Genomic DNA, 17995 nt, shown 5'->3' on the forward strand with positions numbered 1-17995 from the left:
CTGTGCTGGGCTGCCAGGGAGCCAGAGATCCGGAGCTGAGCCTCTCCCCTCCTGTGCCCTGAGCTGTGGGACTGCCTGCACATCCACCTGCCCACTCTGAATATGCTCCTTCCCACTGTGAAGCTGCACATCCGTGCTTTGGGGCTAAATTGAAGCTAAGTGTCAGGAGCAGTTAAGCCCAAAACAGACCTGAACTCCCAAATTTATCCTGGTTCAGATACCTGGGAGAGGACTGCTGTGAATTAGACAATAAGTCCCTTTGTTTCCCATTTCTGACTCATCCTCTTTTACTGCCTCACATTTCCAGCAATGAATGAGTCCAACTGCCAGTTCAGAGAATTATTTTTGTGGCAGAGCGTGCCTGATGGAAGAGACACCCATTGCTATCCATTTCCATTAGCAGCCTGTCAATAGAAATTAAATTACATGAATAAGGCACTATCAGTGCCAACATCACTGCAGGAAAACATTAATTAATCCTCATTTACATTAGTCAGTGCTACCATCAAATAGACTCTTCTGTTGCTACCAAAGACACTTCCACAAATGATTGTTGCTGTCTGATAAACAGATTCACAGAACCTCACTGACTCACTTGCTGGGCACTTGCCATCATGTTTGGGATCAGAAGGAAGCAAATGCTTTGTGGGATCCTATTCAAAGCTCAGGTTTGACACTGGGCCTCCGAGTCATATTCAAACCAACACAGGCACCAAAGAGGTGGAGCTTTGGGCTGTAAAGATAATAAATCCCCGACTAATTTATAACAGTCATAGCAAATTTATTTTTGTGAGGAGTTCAAGATGTGCCCATCACCAGTGTATCTAAACATCCCTGAGGGTCTAATAATCTTTCAGAGGGGGCTGTACAATAGAGGGAAAATGGAGGGGACTGATCCTTGCCTTCTGGCTCGTGGCGGAAGGATGAAAAGGTAAACTCTTTTCTGAGAGAACATTTAAGTTAGACATGCCCTATTTAAACCACGGGATGTCTTCACTTTTGACTTTTTGAGCCCTGCTGAAATCCAGGTTTTCAAATAGGCTCTGCCTTCACTGCAGACTGAATGAACAGACATCTAAACTCCACTGCCCTCTGAGGGGTTCCAAGCCTGGCTCTGCAGCCCATTCCTGTCTGCCTGCCCTCTGTCCCAGGAAGAGAAGGCAAGGAACAGTGCTGCTGCATCAGGAGAGCTGTCTTTTGCACACACCTTTTGGGAGATAAAACATGGTACATGGCCAGATTCAGAGCTGGGGCTCACCCAGTGCAGGAGAAGTGACTACAGTGTGACCATAAAGAGTCACCATGACCCCAAAGGCTTCCCTAACGCTCTCACCATTCCATCCATCCATTGAGCTGGCACACCTGACCTAAACACCAAACAACATGGACATGGATCTGTAGGATAAGCAATGCAAATCCTTGGCTTCCCTCTGGGGACCTCCTGGGAAGGCAGGGTCTGCAAGCTGGGATGGTTGAGAAAGCACTTTGGAGAGGTACGGTGCCTGATTTGGGATTGTAAGCCCCCTTCCCAGATCTGAATACTGGACACAGAAATATTTATACTATTTCCAAGTCCTCCCATGACTGTGGAGGAAGCACTGTGACCTGATGGAGCAGGTTGTTTCTCCAAAAGCCGTTCAGGTGTCAGCTCAGGCTGAGCCACACACAGGATAGAGCTGGTCACTACAGGTGCCTCTGCCTGTGGTGGAAACCAGAAATTATGACAGCAGTCCTGGTGGCAAAACACAGAACGATGAAGAAGGATGAGTGAGGAAGAAGCAAAAAAAAAAATACCAGAATATCTCTAAATCATGACAATAGCTTTCTAAGTAAGTTGCACTGCAGGGCTTGCTTTGCTGGCCGCTGAGGTGACTGTGTTCCAGCAGCACAAATATTTTATTCTGCTTTGCTGCAGGAGACAAAATGGCCTAATAGGAAGTGGGAATGGGTGGAAATGGAAATTACTATCAGCAGCAGCTTTTGCCAAGGGATAAGAAATGCCATTAGCAGCTCTTCTCTGTGGCAGACTGCTAGGTCATGGGTGCTGCCCCTCCTCCCTGAGCATTCAGGAGAGCATTTCCTCCAGCCACCAGCACTGCCAGGGACCTGCTTGGAAGGGCAGACCTGCAAAGTCACATCTCCACTGGAGGCTTTTGCCCTTGTGCTTGGGGTCTTTCTTTTAACCCATGTGCAAAAGTAGTACTGATACAGGCCTATACACTGAAAAGCACTTTTTTGAGCTAGTAATGGTGAATAGAGAAATAACAGAAAAATCAGCCTGAAATCTCTGGGTTATGGTAGGTTTTGAAATCCTGTTCAGTGCTTTAGCTATATAGTATCTGGCACGAACTGCTGGTTACTGTAATAAGTCTTTAAATCTACTTTAAGTGCCCTTCCACTTCTTTTCTTCCTTTCACAAGGCTTGTGTTCAGCAGCCAAATGACTATATGGGGATGTATTAAGCAATAAACAGCAGAGTCCAGATAAAAAAGCTTAGCTGGGATAAAGCTAAGGCAGTATCCACAGAGGCAATGCATGCACAGGCAAAAGCAAGAGCAGGAAATGTAGGATGCGCCTCAGGAACACAGCACATGAAAGCAAAATATACCCCATAACTCTCCTGAGATTCAGAGTGACGAAGTGGAGATGTAAACAGCATCTCTTTATTGGTCCTGCTCCAGCCTGAGCAGTCCTGGGAGGGCAGAGATGGGCAGCAGTTTCCCTCCTGGGTAGGAGATGCTGAAATGGGGCTTTGGAGCTCTGCTGGTGCACAGAGGGGCTGCTTCCTGCAGAGCCCAGCCTGGTTCGGCTGGGTGTGGCTGTGGCTGTGGCTGTGGCTGTGCAGGCATCGACGTCCCGCTCCATCTCACTCTCCATCCCTCCATCCATGGGGAGGGAGCGTTGTGGTGCATGTTCCCCCGACCCTGATGCCTGAAAAGGTTTCTGGGGGAGATAATGGTAAGCAGCCCTCAAAGAAAGCATGAGTTAAATCTGACTCACAGCGATTGCTTGAGCGTGCTCCCCAGTCACCTGCTACCTTGTACCGAGTGCCAAATTAAAATAATGAACCCCTGATCCTTCACTTAATAGCTACACTGTGGCTCAAAAGCTGGGGACTCCTACACCATGTAAATTTGCCTGGATTTGATACGCCTACTGGTGACCTCCAGCCCTTTTAACAATGGTTTCATTCCTCAGAATAGAATGGATTTATTCTTTTTTATTTATTTCAGTGAGATAAATGGAACAGGAGTCAGGTCCCTAATGTTATGTCAAAGTGTGTTGAATTAGCAGAGGCAGAAAAATCTCAACTCAGGTAAAATGTCAGGTATTTAGGATTTTTAAATGCTTATCTCTAGCTTTCCTTGCATGAGCTGCTTTGTTTCTTTGTTTTTTCACAGTAAATAAGTTTTTTCACTTTTCCAGATAATTAGCCTTTCTGCTTCAAAGCCAAGGGTGAGGACATGAGGGCTGGTACTCCAGGGAATTCTCACCAGGTGGGACAAGTAAAATTAGAATCATAGAATAACAGAACTGTTTGAGTTGGAAAAGACCTTAAAGTTCATCCTGTTCCAACCCCATGCTGTGGGTAGGGACATCTGACTAGGAGTAATCAGATAAAAATTTTGTGGCACCAGGAAAGACTGATAGTGCCAGAAGCAGGGAAGAAACTGTGGATAGTCTTACCTTGGTGCACTTAAAGAGCAGGGATTTAAAGAAGTCAACTGCAGTTTGTGCTGAGAGATCAAAGCCAAAAATCACCTTCAAATTACTCATCACCTTAGGAAATGCACATTTAATTGAAAACAACCTCCTTAACTAAACTCAAAGACTTGTTTTCATCAAGACACTGTTCCATCTGGCCAAGGCTATATTCATCAGCTGGGATATCTCCCACATGGCCAGTGTTCCTATGGCATGGTGAACAACTTGGTGTCCGTGTGCCATGTGCTCCCTGGTTTCTGCCACAGCCTGGGGACGGGCAGCCAAATGGGGTACAGGGTCAAACCCTGCTCTGTGGCAGTGACAGAGGTGATTTCTTTCTCTTTTGCTCCTGGACACGAGGTGATTCCAGCTGCAAGAGAAGGTGGGACATTCCTCACGTGCTGTGCTCTGTGCTACTTCCCTCCAGCTCTCAGTCTTTGCACTCCAGGAGGGGCTGGGGACCCACTGGGAGCACACAGGGCTCTGGGGGGCTCTTTCAGTGACTGCTGAGGAAAGCAGGTGGTGGGTTAGATGAGGGAGAACAGATGGTGTGAGGAGGGTGTTCCAACACCAGGCTGGAAAAATTATCTCTTCCCTGCACCTCCCTCATGCAAGCTGCACAAAGTATGTGGCAAATTACTCACATGCACTTTTTTGGTGCATTCCTCATTTTCTCTATGCCCAGCATGAGACACTCATTTATTTTACTGTGATACATTGCAACCACACTTTGTAGCATCTGAGTGCCTTCCACATGAAGAGCTGAGGTGAAGTCCCTGGGCATCAGTCATTTGCTTTTTGCTCTCTTGTCTCTCCTGTCCCCCTGGGTCTGCTGAACAGGCGTGTACAGGTGTACTAAGGGTGGGAAGAGAGGGGAGAGGTGGGTGATATCCACTGACTTGGCTGTGCTTCAGCAGGGATGTAAGGGCACCCTGCAGATGTCCTGATGTCTGAGTGCTCACAGGCAGTGCAAAGTCTTTATGTTCAAACCACAATATCTGCTTGGTGCTATGAAATATGGAATATTCAGAAAAATCTCAAGCTGAGCACTCTTAGTAATTGGGGAAGTAGCAATTTCAATCTTAATATCCTAGTTTCTCATTTTTTCAGCTTTCCAAAAGAGGTAATGTCACCAGGTCTCTCAGGGAGTCATGCAGGTGGGCTCCTCAAAGCTGGCAACCCGCTCAGCTACTGCAAATAGCAACTGGTCTGAATGAGTCATGAAAATTGAGGTGTTGATGTAGTTGAAGACATCCTTAGTGCTGCTGATTTACCTGTGCAGTACATGGTTTTCCAGTCCTATTTATAGTTTTAAAGATAGAAACTGTTCCTTACCAGTCCATGAGAAGTAAGAGGGGGGGAAAAAATTATCCTCAGATTGCAGTTTCGTGGGTTGATCCTGGGATGGCTGTCCATTGACTCAGCTAAGGTAACTTGAAAGATTTTCTATCTTTAATGTCAGTTACCTCTCAGATGAGACACGGCAGAATGGTGGCCTGAAAGCTTCTGTAGAAAGGAGGTGGAGAATGGCCAGGATGGTGAGATATTGAGTCCATTTGGCTACACACAATTCTTACTTGTGTTGCTGCAATACTTGGAGGCCCAGCTGTGGTCCAGCACCCCAGTTTGGAGAGTTCTTGTTGGTTCTCCTCCTCTGTTGCACATTTGCTTTGAGATAACAGGTAACTGCATGGGAAATAGAAGTTGGGCAAGAGACCAGGACGTGCTTTGGTTCTCAAAGGCTAACCAGAAAAAGTGAGGCATTTCCATGGATAAGTACATGCCAGACATCCCATCAGGAACATGTTTAATTAGTCAACAGTGATGACCCCCCTAAAAATTCCCATTTGCCTTAGATAAGACATATCTCTCTGATAACCTCAGTATTTGCCTTATTCAAGATAATTCCCATAATGAGTACAATGAACTTGGTGCTATTTGCTTAAGCAAAATTATTTATTAAGGGAAGGGCTGGTGCTGTGACTCTCACACTTGCAGGTGCTCTCAGGTAGGTGATGGTCACAGCCATGGCCAGCCTGGGGAAGTGAGCACAGCACCCATCCACTGCCCCTCAGAAGCTCACCCAGATATCTGCCACAGCCCAGCTGGCCATGGGGAGACTGAGCAAAGCAGCTGATACAATTTTAGTCAGTGTTTTCCATGTCCTTTTTCAGTTTTCAACCAAGATCTTTCCTGATTTCCAGGTGCTTTGGTGGCTGTGGCCAGGAAAAAGTGGTGGGCTGGGAAAAGCAGTGGGTGAGGATGTGGCTGTGTCCATTGTCTGAGGGACATGGAGGTGGACTAGAGCTCACATGGATGGGAAGGACAAAGTTGTGTCCTCAGCCAGGGATGATGTGTTTTTCTTACCTGGTAAAGTAAAATGTTAAATGTAAGATGCAAGCCAAGAAATGGCGAAAATAATACAGAAGGGAAATGGAAGAAAAAATGCTCCTGAAAGCAAGGCAAGTTTTCACCATCAATAATATTTTTGCAAAAGAAACAGCAGAGATTTTCACTTTTCACTGTAGTTTATATATATATACATATATATATATGCATATATATATATATATATATATATATATATATATATATATATATATATATATATATATTTGTGCATGGATGTGTGTGTGTGTGGGTCAATGTCAAATCCCCCAGCCCAAGTCTGGTATGCTGACCACTCAATTGAACCTGTGAGGAACATTATACAGACCTACAGACCCAGGAATGACAAGGATTTTACAATGGGCATATACACACACAGGACCCTGAAGCCTAATAAGGAAACTCTTTACCATTTGTTTAAAGACTACATAATTTATGTTTTTCATCATCTCTCAAGGGAGAGAAGGTTGTTTACTTTGATTTGTTGATGCAGCAATTTTAAACATACGGTATGCCATGTGGAGTCTATCTGGAAAAAAACACACCTTATTGATAGTGGTGTACCCAACCCAAAAGCCATGGCATGTAAAGAAGGATATTGTGTAAAGCATAGAGAGTGCACCATTCTCACTCATATTATACACCAGAACCCTTTATGTGATGTTTGTGATCCACCTTGCATGACAGAAAATTAAAAAGAAAGGTTAAAAATGCCAGATCTGAGTTGTGTCTTGAGGGCAGAAGGAGGGAGAGGTACCCACAGAGTCACCACATGCTGCACAGCTCCCAGAAGCCTTGGGTTGAGGTTTGAGCTCTCAGGAGTAGGTAGCTGTGGAACCAGAGGAACAGCGAGTCAACTCCACAGAAAATCCACAGTGATAAATTGTTTGCTCTTAATATAAGCAGGTTCATAAACCAATCTGATCCCTGAAGCTTGATAGAGACCAGATACCAGAAAGCACATTTTCAGCTGCAGAGCTGGCAGAAATCATACCTGGGAGCCTGATGCAGGTGTAGCATTACATGGTGCTTTGGACAGGTTGGATTTCTTGCCATGTCCTTGCTAGGCTACCCAGTGCTGTCCGGTACAGTGAGGCTCCCAGAGCTAAAACAAGCTTTGGTTTTGTCATCACAGGCAGAGTGCTCTGTCTTGGGTGGGCACAGTCTGTCTGGTGGTGCTTCAGGAGCACAAGGGACTCTTTGCTGAGCTGCCAAGCAAAGCGACGTGAGGCATGGGGCTGAGCATGGTCTGACACCAGCAGCACAGAGGCGGGCAACCTGGGCAAGCCCCTGGGATGGGGCTCTCCCTGCACCCCCCCCCGGCCAGAAGGTCCTCCCTTGGTTGCAGAGTGGGTGCAGCAGTGATGCTGGCGCCAGCTCAGCCATGAGGACCATGCTGGAGCCCGGGTGACCCCATGATTTCCCCCTGTGCAGGTCTCATCGCCCCATCCTCCGCTCAGTCCCTGCAGCCGGGAGCTGACAGCCCCTCCTCTCACTCCGTATCCTCACATCTCCTCTTGTTTTCATTCCCAGTACACAAGCACGCTGACGGTCGTAAGTGGGGAGAGCAGACCTTCAATTCTTCAAACTTTTTACAAGAAAAGAGTGCACTTTGCCTAATATGGGCTGCTCCCTGGGCTCTTTGCTTACATCTATAATTTTAAACAGAAGGAGTAGGTTTTGCTGGTGGCTTTTATTCCCTCCTTGTTCCCATTTGTTTTACTGCAAGGAAAATGTAGCCACATAGTCTTACTTCTTTGTGCAAAGGGTTTGCATTCAGGCAGCAGATGAGAAGTAACAATTTAAGTTTGATAGCACATTTTCACAGTCCTGATAATCAAATGGTAGGTGTACACTGAAAAAGCCAGATTCTGCCTTTATTTCCTGAGCCAGATTGAAGTAGTTGGACTAACCAAACTAGAGATCTAATTCAAACCTCTAGTTTTGTTTACACCAACTACTTTTTTTTTTTTTTTTTTATTCTGAATGCTCTTAACATAAATTGTTACTCTTGTTTGGGGTTTTTTTTTTGGTAATACTTGTCTTTTATATTTACATCCTAATGCAGCTGGGAATTTATTGGCAGTATCTCTTATCAGAACTTCCTGCATTGTGCCAAACATCTACTGAAGCGTTTTGTAGAGACAGAAAAAAATAATTTCATCATGCGGGGACTCGTTCCGTAGCTTAACTTTTTATTAGAGGTCATGAAATCAAGATATGAAGCCGCAAAGTGGTTAATGGCTAGAGCAGACTAAGAAAATCCTCTCCTTATCTCTTCCTGCCCTTTTCCAACTGAGATATTTTTTGACAAAAAGAAGTTTTAGCTTCAGTGAAACATTTTGGCTCTCTTCAGGAAAAGCTAGTTTCTTTTATGGAATAGAGAAACACTCTTTTATAGTAAAATTTCTAGTTACTTACAGCAAAAATGTCTCAGCAGAAATGTTTCGACTAAATTGACTAATAGCAGTGTGCCTCTGTTCCTATCTATAACTAAAATATATTCCAGACAGAACCTGAAATGAAGTAGACAGCTATTATTACAACTCCTTTCAGCTTCTGGATTCTTATGTTCACATGATTCCCTCTGAATTTTCTTTGTTCATGCAATAATCCTTCCTTCCCCGTTCAGTGCTTGCACTTGGTTTAACTCCAATGTTCATTTTGCACTGAAGTTGCCAAATGTGAACAGCACAAACATCGAATGTTTTCAGCATCTCATCCCTCTGTTTCCTTGGTTGGTCAAGGTACCCAGGTCATCATTATGAAGACAAATATGACCTGAAGTTATGATCTACAGCAGCAGCTAAAGGAGCATCAGGCAGTGCAAGGGAGGGGAGGCCGCCCCTGTGTTGTGTCTTTTGGAGCCTTTGGAGGCCTCAAGGTGATGCCCACATGGATGACCATGGTGACCCAGGTATCAGCTTGGTGCAGGGTGGTGTGACAACCTGCCTCTCAGAGCTCATTAGCTCTGGCCATGCTGAGTTTCAGCCAAAAATCCCTTCCCACTCTTCCCTCCTTGCAAATTGCTCCATTCTCTTGGTCATGCACCTGGAAGGGTACTGGGGTCTGGTGAGGACAATGTCAGAGATCAGAGTTGGTTGTGGGGAAAATGTAGGGGTTTTTTCTCCTTCCCTGTGTTATTTTCCAGCTGGATCAGTTTCCTAGGCTGGCTCACAGACATGCTGCATGGGCAGGTATGTGTCAGGAGGGATTTTCCCCGGTGCTGGCACAGGATGAGGTGTGCAGGGATGCAGGAATGTCAAGAACCAGCCACGATGTTGAACAAGACCCCTGATCCTCACATCTTGGCCCAGGTGGCTGGAGCAGCCTCTGGTGAAATGGAACCCAAATGCCTCCAACAGGCTCTTGATTAGGCCATTATGTTTGTGACTAATTTCTTAAATATCTGCTTTCCTTCTTATGTTCTCTCAAGAGCCTCCCGCCCTGCAGTTGACTCACACATGAGCAGGTGCTGCTGGCAGAGGTGGCACGTGCCGGTCCCTCCGCCCCTGCCCCCATACCAAGCCCCAGCACTGCTCCTCTGGTATCCCCCATCCCCAGCACTGGGGATGAATTCTGCCCAGACCTGTCCTGCTGCTGGTGGGGCCAGGGAAATTACGCCGTGAAGTAGCTCACAGTATCCAAAGACCCAGCTAGGTGGGAAAAAAAGCAATTTTGTTGTTTGCTTTCCCTCTCAATGAGGAAGAAAAGTGTTTGCAATGCACAAGGTGGGTTCTGGCATAAGAAATCAAAGAATTTTCCATCCAGAAACTGTCACATTGTTTCTGTGATGCACCCATATTTCAGAAATCACTCTTTTCAGTGCTAGGTGCTGCATAGACCAGGCAATGGCATCGTGGCTGGGTGATCAGGGCAGGCCTGTGAACAAGCTGGTCAGCTGCACAGTGGGAATGGGAACTGTGTTTAACTGCAGCTGTTACACCACTGACAAATGAACCTGCTCTCCTCACTGAGTCAGTCTTTCTTAAGGGAATGACAGAAGGGGCCAAACTCACATGATGCTGTAATGAAATAATCACTGGAGCACTTGCTCAAAAATTGCACATCAAGCATTGCCTGAGAGTAAAGTAACCCAGCAGCCTCAGCCCTGTAGGTAGAGCTCACCATGCCCCCTAGTCAAGGCATGGACACCAGAGCTGGACCTCACTTTGCACTTATGGGATGGTCAAGCAGGAAGGAAACCAAAGTAAGGAGTTGCATTTCCTTGAGTCAGGCATGGATATGAGGATTTTCACTGCTTGGCTGCTCCTGGATGTCTCCTCTGTCTTCAGGCAAAACCCTGCCACGATTTAAGGCATGATTTGGGGAGCTGTGGGCTGTGCTGGAGGAGAGAAGGTATCTGTGTCTCAAACGCCCTTTTTCCATTGAGGTTCCCTTGGGGGCCCATAGGTCACATCCTGGTGCAGCAGCTCCATCCATCCAGAGAAGGCAAAGAAGAATTGTGCAAGCAGTGAACACTGCCGAAGCAGCTTCAGAATCACTCTGTATGGATCTGGGTTTGGTCCACGGGGACTAAAAGGGCACAATCCACTTATTTTGGGAGCTATAGATCCTCCTTTGCACCTGGAAGCCATTTGCCAACAATGCTCTGCTCTCTCCACTGCTAAAAGCCCTGCAGGGTGCCGGGGAGGGCTAAGACAACCAGCCAGCCAGGCAGCAGCAAAAAATGTCACCCTACAGCTCTGCAGTGAGGAGAGAAAGGGCAGCAGACACCTGTCTCCAAAAACCTCACAAAACATCATTAAACTCTGGTGGCAAGAAAAACACCACCAGGAAAGATGTTCTTAAGCAGAGCTGGGGCAGGGCTGATGTCTGCGCTGGGACTGTGCTGAGCCAGCTGGTGGATCTATACAATTGCCAGACCCCTTCCTTCCTCCTCCTTAGCTTGGGAGAGCAGATGCAGCACCACTGAGCTCATTCCTGCTTTTTCTTCCATATTAGGTAGACCCCTAAGTGTCGTGCCCTTTGCAGAGCTCACATCATCTCCAGACAGCAGCAGATGGCACTCGACGGCTTGTGTGGTGTCCGAAACTCCTCATGCTTGTTTCACCCTTCTGCAGGCTCCAATTCCCTCCCGCAGCATCATGCCCCATCACGTCATCTCCTGACAGTGCTACCACTGGAGCATGCCCTTTCTCCTATTTCAAGATATCCAGGTGCCACCAATGCCTGTGGGCTCCTAATCAGAGGGTTCCTTGCATCAAGCTTCTGGTGCTGCACAGACAGCACCACTTTCCCAAAGAGGTGTCTGAGATGGCTCTTTGCCTTCGCCAGTGGCCTTGCTGAGGCTTGTATGAAACTTGGGGCCTTGTATCAAACATGAGGCCTTGTATCAAACCTCAGGCCTTGTACCCAAGGCCCCAAGAGCACCCTCACAAGCGCAGGCATCAGCACCAAGGGAACTGATCCCATCTCATCACAGGGGATATAAAGGAGCAAAGCATCTCTGGGTCACGTTGTCCAGTTTTATCCATGACAGGAGTTCGGGAGTCCTGTTCCGTAAAGGGAAGCCCTGGGGGCCCAATCTGGAGCAGTGGCTCTGCATTTTGTGGGTGTCAAGGCTGTGGTTGCTCAGGGCCATTGTGAGGGGCTGAGCTGGGGTGGGACAAAGGGCAGGGCTGGTCAGCCTATGATGTCTCTTGTACCAGTGCCATCACAAAGGACATCAAAATGAGGGGCAGCTCATAATAGCAGCAGCAGGCAATGCTGCCCCAGTCCAGCCTGGGCAAATGTTGAGTGTGCACACAGTCTGGAGACTGAGCTGGATGAGAGCTGGAGCACAAACTTGGGCATCTGAGATAGTGCTTCCCCCTGGCACCCAGTGCCCAGTCCCTCACAGGAGCTCTTTGGGCACAGCACACAGCAGCTGCTGCTGTGGCTGTGGCAGCGGTTGGGCTTTGGTGCCTGCCAGCTGCCTGGCTCCCTCTCCTTCCTGCCCCCACTTCCCTGAGGCTCCTATCCCCACTTCCTCTCCTCCTCCTATATCCCTCAGAGCCTCCCTCGCCCCTTGTTTCCCTTGTCCTGTAGGCCGTGGTGGCCATCATCTTCCTGGTGTGGCTTGTGCACAGCCTTACCTGCAGGTGGTCAGGGATGGGCTGGAGAAGGAGACACACCTGCACATGGAAGTGCATGCCAAGTTCCAGGGGCGGGAGAGGATTCGGCTGCTGCGGGAGCTGGAGCAGGCAACCCGGGAGCAGAGTGGAATTCCTGGGGAGTCACGCTCTGGGATGCCTTGAAGCAGCGGCCATTCTGGGCTGCTGCTGCAGTCCTGCTCCTGCTCTTGGTGTGGTGCTTTCTCCTCTTTTTTGGGCCAGTGAGCAGTGGCCGGGAGAAATACTCCAGCAGCAACATGGGTGAGACTGCAAATGACAAAGGAAACAATGCTGTGGCAAGGAAAAGTCCTGGAGAGGAATCCCGACACACAGAGCAGAGCCTGTGGGGGCTCTCACCTGATGAGATACTCTGTATGTATTAGGAGTAGTTCATGTTTTAGTAGTTATTATGTAGATAGTGCACTTACTCCGCACCAGTAGATAAGTAGTTACTATGTAGTTAGTGAAGATACCCTCAGTAGGGAGAGTCAGTGCATTTATCCCTGGTTTCTTGTATTCTCAATAAAACATATGGTTCCAGAATCTGGATTGTGCAAGTCCTTATTGTAGTCCACCAGCCCCATTGTGCTGAATTGGTTCTAATCAGAAATCCAGGCTATTTGCACCCTGCCCATCTTATCTCACATGATGAGCTGGTACTCCTGGGGGTTTCATTTGTACTGAATTTCTCTACCTTAATTGCATTAGCCACCCTATAGCCTTGCCAGGGGTCTGGTGCCACCTAAGTGGGTATGCTGGATACAGAGATCGGGCTGCTGTATCACCAGTGGGATTTGCTGCTGCACCTTTCCTCCAGATGCAGAAGCAGACTATTGATTGAGAGCTGTTTTCGTGGAGGAGCCTGTGGAAGGTAACTGCAATGTGGCCATTGTGCAAGGAGAAATAACTTGAAATTTTTTCAGATATTTTATGCTTTTGCTTTCCATCACAGAGCAGTCTTTGCAGCCAAGGGGAGAAGGTGTGCACTTAGCTGATAAAAATAAACAGCGTTCTCAGCTGCATTCCTGGATTTAATGTTTGCAGATCTGATATTCACTCGTGCTGCTCCAGCAAGCATTAGTAGGCTCAAATACTAAATATTTACGTAGTGTGTGTCATGTGTAGACTGGGAGGAGGGAAAGTATCATCACTCCTTCTTACAGGGAGTTAAGTGACTTTTCCACGATTGGTCTGGACCCTAACAGGACCTAAAATCCATCAGAGCTCTTGGGGCACAGGGTTGCTCTCTTTCCCTGGAACTTTGGGAACCATGCTTTTTGGGAAATGGTGTCCCTTGCCAGGGGTAGAGAAGCAATAGGGAATTTGGCATAGGCAATTGGATAAAGCTTTGGGTGCCCCATCAAAAAATCAGGCCCTTGTGTGCACTCTGATAGCATCAGTGAGACCAGGCGGCTGTACCTCATGCACAGCTTAATTTCACACAGGAGACCATGCCAGAGACTTTAAAGAAGCAGCTGCCCCCTAATTCCAAAAATCACCCAGACTTCTGAGAAAACTCATCTCTTCCAGCCTGCGCAGCAAACAAATTGTTGCTCTTTCTGCTGACAACAAGCCATAAATTATCCTGTTATAAAAGGGAACAGCAGCCAGAGGAGCTGTGCTTCAGCCAGCTAGAAGGCATTTTGTTTTAGCAGGGAAGGGCAAACCCCTTGTGTTTAAGGGAGATGCCTCCCGGTTTACCCAAGGTGCCCAGCAGCCTGCTTGCTTCTATAGGTTCCTTCAGTAAAGGTCACATAGATGGCTTGGGAATAATGCATTCCCCTTGCTCATGTCAGGCGGATGGAGCTGAAAGTCTCTCAGGACTGGTTGTCTCCTGCATGTTTATTTTATTCAGTGGTATCATGTCAGTGTGTCTGCCTAAATATAGCTTCTGTGAAGAGCATTTCTAAGTTTCCTGTTACAGTTTCACTCGCAGTTACCTTACAGTAAATGGAGGAAAATCAATGTAATCTCAATTACACACCGCCTCTAAATGTGCCTTGCTGGAAATTCTGCCCGAATTGATTCTCCTCTCATGGAAACTGCCCATCCTCTCTTCCTTTCTCTCTCTTTATCCCTCCTTTTTGTTGTAATAAACCACAATTTTATAATTTAAAACGCCCCCACTCTCCTTTCTGTGATGTGCCCTGCAGATAAGGCTTTCACAGGAACTGACAGTGCAGAAACCATGGAGTCCCTGGACAGAGTTGCAACTGCGAAGTTGGGATTAATTGACTCTGTGGCATTAGGACATGACAATTTCAGCAGCTTCAACAGAGTAAACTGAGCAGAAGGGTCAAATTCAAGGTAATCTCTGAACAGCAAACACAAGCCTAGAGATCCCTTCTTTTGTCTTTTGCAGACAAGACGATCCTAGAAGTAGCAAGAAAGTGATTGATTTAAAAATTTATTCTCTTTGCTGTGGTGCTTAAGCACAGCTCATTCACCCATCCCCACTGTCTTCCAGTAACACGTATCCACAGATACACAGAAAAGCTACTATTATCAAATCCCTGCAGTGTCAGTGTCAGCCGGTCACCAGTAAACAATCACAGCTATAAAATGATCCAACAGATGTTATGCTAGAGATGAGTAGTCCAAAATAGAAAGTCTAAAAATACATCTCCAGGGCCAAATTGCACCCTCTTTTTTATGCTGTGCTCTGCCATTTTTGGCCCACAGTTGGCACTTTGATTCCAAACGGAGGTAGTCCCACAGCCACCAGCACACCCTAGGATGGGACAGGATGGGGGGATGTTGTCACGTGGGGTCCTGACTGCAGTGACCACCCACAGACTAGTCATTATCCTAAACAAATTTATTTTTATACTATTATTATTATTATTATTATTTACCCATCAAATATCCCTGTAATCCAACACCAGGGGCATTGCTGATTCAAACAGACTCACAGAAATGATGCACACTCACATGCATTTTTAAAAACTCAGACGTGAGGTAGGATTTACTATCCAGCAGGGTTGTATTGATACGTGCAAAAAGCAAAGCACCAAAGCCTCAGCTGCTGCAGGAAAGTGGAGTAGGGTTATGGCAGAGAGAGATCAAGTCACAATACAGGATGACACCACTGTGCTGTCCAACCCAAGATGGGGCTGGGTGTTCTGCACTCCCATCATGGGTCCCCAGTTCCTCAGTCCAGCAGGGATGTTTCATCAGGAGATTTTGGTTTTATCTTGCTTTCATGCGCCGAGACTGAGCCAAAAGGAGAGCACAGATCCCTCAGGGGCTGAGCAGCTGCTTTGCATTACAATGCCTATTAAAGCCTGGAGATAAATGCAGGGTTATTCTCTGCTCTTTTGAAAGGAGGGGTCTAGAAGATGTGTCAGCAACATCCTCTGCAGAGAAGGGTGTTATGGCCAGGGGGACCCCACAGACCTGTCACCATCAGGTCTTAGGGAGCTTGTTCCTACAAGCAAGGAGCAGATGACACCAGTCATTTTGGCCTATCTGGGTACTATCTTGGGCTCTGATCCTATCAGACCTTGTAAGCCAAACAAGACAAGGCCGCAGCAGCAGCTGGCTGGGAGATTTCCAGGAAAAAGAAGCGAGCAAGCAGCCTTTTCAAATCTGACCCTCTGCTCAGTTCAGGGCCCCTGCAAGGAGACTGGGACATGAGGCAGGATGGAGCATTGTAGCCTCAAATGCGAGGTCACTTCAAAGACCCCACTCCCAGCCAGCTCTGTGACATGGCCTGGGCAGGAGGCTGCATTTCCCAGCTCTCATTTTGATAGAGTTTCTTTGGCTCTTCAAACATTGTGTGTTTAGCTTGGGTCACCATGGAATGGAGGTGGATGGGCACAACACAGCCCCTAAGCAGAAATGGAACTTGCCCAGCCAGAAAGGGCGTATGGGATCAGAGGAAGGTCGAAAAGTAGAAAAGCTCCTGGGAGAGTGTATTATGTTCTACTCTCACCCCTGAAGGCAAGTGACTACCTGCTTATACAAGAAACAGCCACGGGTGGAGAAGCCCTGGCAGCTTCCATCAGTGCCAGCTTCTGGGGCAGGAGGGATGATCCAAAGGACACAGAGAGGTAGCACAGGGGGTTTCCCAGTGCCCAGGGATGGGTCTGGCTGCCCCTCCACTCTGCTTGGCAGGACTGGTGTCCAATGGGCCTGACCCACCAGGCACACTGCTCATGCCAGCGTGGCACAGCCGTCAGCCGTGCATCCATGGGGCAGCTACGCTGTGCTAGCTTACCCTGAGATGGGATGGCTGAAAGGAGCTCTGCATGCTCATCCTTCCACACCAGGAGTCTGTTTGCTGCCTCTCTTGGCTGTTGCAGGGTGGTCAGAGAGGAGCCCTTCTGGCTTGCCCTGCGTGCTCGGGCTGCTGGGCGAACTGCCCTGCGAACTGCCCTACAGACTGCCGCACCAACCCCGGGGCCAGCTGCTGGGCCACGTGCCATGCCCGAATTCCCATCAGCCCAATTCCTTACCATTTGCCCGCTAGCCGTTCGCCCGGTTTTTGTCCGGTTTTGCCCGTTCGCCGCTCCCCGGCGCGTTTGAGCCTCCCTCGGGAGCTCCCGGCACCGCCCCCTCCTCGCCTGGTTCGCTGCTGGACCTGCCGGGGCCCGGGGCTGTTCCCGGCTTGGGGAACCCCCGGTACAGCTCGGTCTAACCCTCACCCCCACACTTACCTCAGCCACCGACCGAGATTGTCACTGCTGTGCCTCCCTCACTGTAGTGGTGCAAAGAGAACTCCCACATCCCCGGCGAGATGGGGATGAGATGAAGGCCAGAGGCTTAGCAGCTGTCTGCAGGCATTGCTCCAGAAAGTGCTGATTTCTCATTTCGCAGCTTGAACAGACAATTTGATGTGATCACAGCGTCGTCGTCGTCGTCGTCCCCCCTTTCCCATTGCCCTTCCCTGGTGGGCGAACAGTGCTTGTGCCAGTTCAGATTCAGTGACTGAACCATGGGACACCACCTCCCTGTGGCATTTACAGGAGCTACCAAAGACGTGGAGGTGACTTTGCAATGGAAACCAAACGAGGCGTTTTCTGGAAGGGTCCTGGCTCAGTTCCAGGACAGGCAATGGCCCTTTGGTTCTGCCTGGCACAAGCTTTACATGAACTCTCCCTGCCCAAAGGACAGTGGATAGTGGGCTTTGGCTGCCCGCGTGCCTCATCCAGCTGGGGCACATAGTATAAGCCAGGATGCTCATATTTCTTGGTGAAAGAAAATAATAAAACCAGAGCAAGTAAGGGATGCCCAGCCTGTGTTTATTTTCTCCTGACGTGCTCACACATCTCCAGTTTTTCACAGATTAATTCTTACTCCCTGTGTTGTGGCTTTTTTCAATTTCACAGAGACTTGAAGCAGAACTCATTTACACTAGAAAGAATGTTTCTTGCTTCAGCTTCCCGACATGGGTTAAAATCAATAACATTAAAGTTTATTTTAAACACTTTAGTTTAGCAAAGCAATTTTCTCAGCATTCCAGCCTGCTGTCAGTTTTTTCACTGCTATTTGCAATGCATTAGGTGTATTAAAGGAGTGTTTCACAATCCCATCTGCTTTCAAAGACCTTTCTAACAAACCCTGCAATGAGGATATAATTCATGTGATGACCTTGGCCAAAAACAAACACAGGCCCCAAGGTGCAGCATGTGCAGAGGGGTTGATTCACTCACTGGTTTTTTGTTGTAAAAGAGGTTTTATGTGTCACTGTCTTGCCAAAGCTGGCTGGCCTTGTGTATACCCAGCAGCATCACTGCTGCTGGCCAGGGAGCTATTCCTTTGGCTCATTTGGAAGTCTTGAAATA

General features: G+C 47.8%; 1 long non-coding RNA gene across 1 annotated transcript; it reads right to left on the bottom strand.

Moving 5' to 3' along the window:
* Positions 1 to 12186: 12186 nt before the first annotated feature.
* On the bottom strand, positions 12187 to 17736 carry LOC138110885 (uncharacterized). Its single transcript, XR_011151141.1, has 2 exons — positions 16667 to 17736; positions 12187 to 12476 (listed from the first exon to the last, which is right to left on the bottom strand). It is a non-coding gene; the product is annotated as an uncharacterized lncRNA (long non-coding RNA).
* Positions 17737 to 17995: the final 259 nt, after the last annotated feature.

Source organism: Aphelocoma coerulescens, chromosome 5 (assembly GCF_041296385.1).
Source record: "Aphelocoma coerulescens isolate FSJ_1873_10779 chromosome 5, UR_Acoe_1.0, whole genome shotgun sequence".
Lineage (NCBI taxonomy): Eukaryota > Metazoa > Chordata > Aves > Passeriformes > Corvidae > Aphelocoma > Aphelocoma coerulescens.